This window comes from Leptosomus discolor, chromosome 25 (genome assembly GCF_034619465.1).
Source record: "Leptosomus discolor isolate bLepDis1 chromosome 25, bLepDis1.hap2, whole genome shotgun sequence".
Taxonomy (NCBI): Eukaryota; Metazoa; Chordata; class Aves; order Leptosomiformes; family Leptosomidae; genus Leptosomus; species Leptosomus discolor.
In genome coordinates, this window is record NC_141415.1 from 5,578,190 (window position 1) to 5,582,972 (window position 4,783).

A 4,783-nucleotide genomic window follows, 5' to 3' on the forward strand; every position below is an offset into this window, starting at 1 on the left:
TTTCATCTTCCTTGTTTTTATGAGCTCCTTCTGCAGCTCCGTCGGCAGATGTTTAAAAAACCCCAAATGTTTAGAGAGCACATGGAATAAGGCAGATGATACTGTACATGCCTATATTTTGTAGAGGTGGATATAATTGTATAACACTGATGACTTTCTGGTCACAGGATAGTAAAGTCTTGCGCTCCAATGACAACAATTTAAGGCCTAAGGAAGTTGCCGTTACTGCTTTGAAATCAATGAATTGCCAATCTTGAAGATACCACTTAAAAACCCCCCAGCCCTATCGGCCGTTCTTCAAGAGCAGCTAGGATTTATGCTGTGCCCCTCAGTTAAGGGTCGGTGATTAGGTGAGCTTATCCGGCAGGATTCCCCAGTCTTACAAAGGAAATGGGAATTCCGGATGGATTTCACGGGCTGAAAAGCACATGAGGATCAAAATAGCACCCGTCGGGGAAAACGCATGCTGGCTTCAAGTCCCACTTTAGCATGTAGTAAGGTTATGCTGGCGAGTAGTAGGAAGAAGTTTGTAAGGCCAGTGGGGATGGAATATGCATTTGAAGTACGTACTCTTAACAAAAACGATTTCACACTCAGCTTTACGGTTTGTAACTGGTAGAATTTCAGCAACAGTGAGCCAGGGATGCATCTACAGAACAGGAAAAACGGTAGGTGCCTCAGACTGAAGCGGAGACAGCTGGATGTCACACTGGAATGAGGTATTTAAGGGTTTAAATATTTTAAGGAAAAGATTAAGATGCAAAGTGCATTTAAAGCCTCAGAATTCAATTAGCAACAGTGGTCATACGGCTTTTTTGCCTTTCTCTTGCTATGCTTCTCTGCAGCGCTTGCAATATCATTTGCAGTCTTGTATATTTACGCACATCCAGGATCCTGAACAATTTTAATAACTTCATCATCACAGTTCCATTACTTTGGTAAGCTCACAGCCTATTGCCAAAGTTTTTTATGAGCAATGAAGCTGTTATAAAGAAAAAAAATTGTTCAGAAGGACAGCATGGCTTTCATACACAGTACTTGTTGAAATACTGACCCATTCCGCAGAGGGGTTTTGCTAGCAGAGTGCAAACAAAGGCTGCCAGAGTCAGGGATGGTGGTGCATTTTTCCCTGGAAGTAGGTTCAGGTCCTTTGCTGGGTCTTCAGTTGCTCCAAGAGCAGCACAAACATGCAGCGTTGGGCATTCCCAAGAGCGGTCCTGTTAGCACAGGCCAGGTGCTGAAAAATCCATAAAAGTTAAAATCCAGCCAGGTCAGTGGTGGAAACCTTCCGTCAGCTGGACTGAGGACTAGGGCTTTTGCTTGACTGAAACTTGAAAATGGGAATGAAGTGAAATATTTTAATAGGCATACATCATTTTGGGGACAGCAAGGAGGGATTTCCGTAATGGTCCTTGCATGTAACGATTTGTTTTTCTGCAGGTGGGACTGGCACCCCACTCTTTTAATCAAATGTTGTTGCAATTTCCCCTTTCTGATAGCCAGTGTTTAAAGACAACGCTGAGGAATCTTGCAGTGGCCCTGGACCATGCTGGAGGGCATGCTGGGCCCATCTGCAATGGCCTCTTCCCATCGACAGCAGAAAACTGTCTTCCAAAGTGCTGTTTCCCACCTAAAATTAAACATTACAAGGCAATAAAAATCTCAGCCCTCTCGAGTGCACTCAACAGTGGGGATCATTGTCTTCAGTTTCTGTGGTAGTGGAAAAAGTAGACAGTTGAGTTGGCGTCTCTGGCAGCATGACTGCCCGACATTCATTAGCTAAATTTCTAGAAATCACTTCTCTGAACAATGCGAGCTGTTTTCCAGGCAAAGGCCGCCTCTCATTCCCTATCAGCTTTGAGGGGCTGAGTCTGCTTTCCAGACAAATTTGCAGCCTGCTCTGATTTAGTTTATTCTCCGAATTGCAGTGCCGCTTTCTTCCGAGGTCTTGAGAGCTCTCGGTCGGTGAACGCGATAAGCTGTAATTTGTTAATGAGTTTTACAGCGAATGCGGCAGGAAAAACAAAACCCTTGTCTCGGGATTAAGAAACGCCGCCAACTCGGGTTCTGCCGCTGCCGTAGGACCTGCGTGGCCATCCAGGAACCCGAAGTGGCTCGATGATTAGGAAGTTTTTTATTTTTGTGTGAACAGCTGGGCTAGACCTGCAAAAAGGGAGTGCTCGGAGCCACACCTGGAGGGATGTAAAACCCCGGCTCTGGGCACGGCTGAAGTACCAGCTTCTCCACAGAACGAGGCCTGAGATGTACCACGTTGGGCACTTCGGTGCGCAGTTTTGACTTAAGCTTTTTTTTCTCTGGTTCGATGATCTTAATATGTCTTTTTTTCCCCCTCTGCCTATATCACGTGAAGTATATCATCACTTAAAATCCCCGCCGTGCTGGCTAAGACAGCTCCATCAGTGTTTGTAAGCGGCAAGACACCGTTACCTGATAACGGAGGAAATGCTCAGGAAGAAATTAATTATTTTTGCGGTCAGTAAATATTTTAGGAAGTGTGAGTTACATAAGTCTTGGCAACACATACAGGGTGCAACATTTCGTTATCTAGAACCTTACCCAGTCGCAGGAAGGGATAGCACAGCCCAGTGAAAAAAAAGTAGGTCTGTAAATACTGGAAAGAGCAACACCTCGTTTCCTACAGATTTGAGGTTTGTGGTTGGTTGTGGCTCCCGTTTCGTGGCACATTCAGAATTCCTCCCCCACGTGGGTACGCGAGTGGTTATTAACTTTGGTGTAACAGCTTAGAGCGCTTGGGGAGGTGCCTTTTCTCCTTTCACCCCCTACTTGGAGGGAAAGTGCTAGGAAGCGATGAGCCTTGAGACCTCTACTTCTTTGGTTGGAAAACAGAGCTGCTTTAGAAATTACTGAGGGGTGGGGTAAGAAGATAGGATCATCAACCAACGTAAGCTTTGCCTCCTTAGGAAATTAGGTTAAAGATAACGTGATCGTGCAATTAAAGACCGCAGCATACAGATCTCAACGACAGGACCAAACTATTGCATGGACAACCCTACCTTTGATTAGTCTTTGTGGCTTCTGAATGCCGGGTTTCAAAATCACTGTTCTAGAAAACAATTGTCTGTGCAATAACCGCGTGCAGCTTCAAATGAAATGAAACATCTGAATACTCGTTACTGCCGTTTTGATTGCGGTAACTTAATGCCGCAATAGTCATTGCAGGACATGGCTAATGAGAAGGCAAAAAAGATTGATCAGCTCCACGTGAAGCTCTTCAGTTCTGTCAGAATGTTCTAGAGTAGCAATATGTAAGTCACAAGACTTGCTAGAATTTGTGCAATAAGGTGCAGCTAATATTAATCTTTATCATTGTGATGAAAGCACAAATTGAGAGAGCTCTCCTCTCTCCCACCGGCGTTAAAAAGTAGAACAAGACTGAACTGGCAGCTAGTGAGGAGTCTGGATGCTGAGTAATTGAGAAATTCTTAGTTTGTGGATGCCTTAAAAATCCTGCCTTTGCCTTCACTGTTGTTATTCCCCGCAAGGTCCAGGCTGCAAATGACTTTTACGTTCTCCCGTTACTACATCACTTCTCGTCATCGTTCCCTACTTTTTTCTTACTGGATTTACTTCCTCTCTTTTTTTTCCCCCTGCAGCTGTTTGAGCCCTTTATGCTCATTCATACTTTCATGCTCTGTTACACGGAGTGAAATCTTACCCTCAGTTTTCAAGTCTTTTGTCCAATTATCTCTCTGTACCTGTAGAAGGGGAGAACAGCAGCGATAAAAACCTTTGGACTCTGTTGCGGTCCGTTCCACTTCTCCACTAAGGAAGATTGCTGTGATAACGTTGGAGATTAATTCTTGTTTGTGGAGAAAAGCTGGTTTGAATAACTCGGAGGACTTTTGACAACGTTCTGAGCTCCTCTACTCTGCAGGTGCTAGCGGAGTTAACAGCATCTTGGAGAAAGGAAAATAATTTCACAGACCATTAGGGCTGGCGAGAAGCAGCAGGATCAGGTTTTAATGAATACAGGATCAAAAGCATCTTAAAGCAAACCAGCGCTGAAAACAAGAGCAGGCTCATCAGGGAAGACAGGAGATGCTTCTAACGAGAAACAAAGCACCAACTCAAAGACATTGGGGAGTCACTTTCTCACAATAGTGCATTTTAAAGTATAATTTCCTCTTCTAAAAAATTAGCTTTGATATTTTTCCAATACATGTAAAAATAGCACTATGAACAGATTCCCTGCAATTAAAATCTCCAAGTCGGAGTTTTTCCAAAGGAGGTCACGATTTTTTAAACAATATTGGTTTTCTCACAAATAAAAGTAGGTTTTAATCACAGCAACAATGCCTAAGTTAAGTTATCTTCCAGTATTTTGAAGTCAGGAAAGCAAATTCAGACAAGAAATATGCATAACCATAAACCCAGACCCGAGAACACTTTGTGTGGGGAAGAGGAGATTATCCCACCACCACCAGCAGGCACCGGCTCGCAGAAGTGCTGATCGCTCCCGTGTTTTGCACCGACCCCAACGCCGTGTGTGGCTCTGCTAGAGCGGATTTAGCCTCTCACGCTCCACGGGACGTGGGTGCTGCCGGATCCAGACGTGACAAAGGCAGGAGCCGATGGCGTAAGCGCTCGGGCAATGACGGTTTTGGGAACGTGCGTAACCTGAAACTGGCACCGCTGAGGTGAACGGTCAGGTAAGGAAGGGCGGTACCTGAACAGTGTCGGTACCTGGGATTTTAGACATCTGTTGGGAAAGAATTGGTTTTAGTCGTAGTTTGGAACCTGG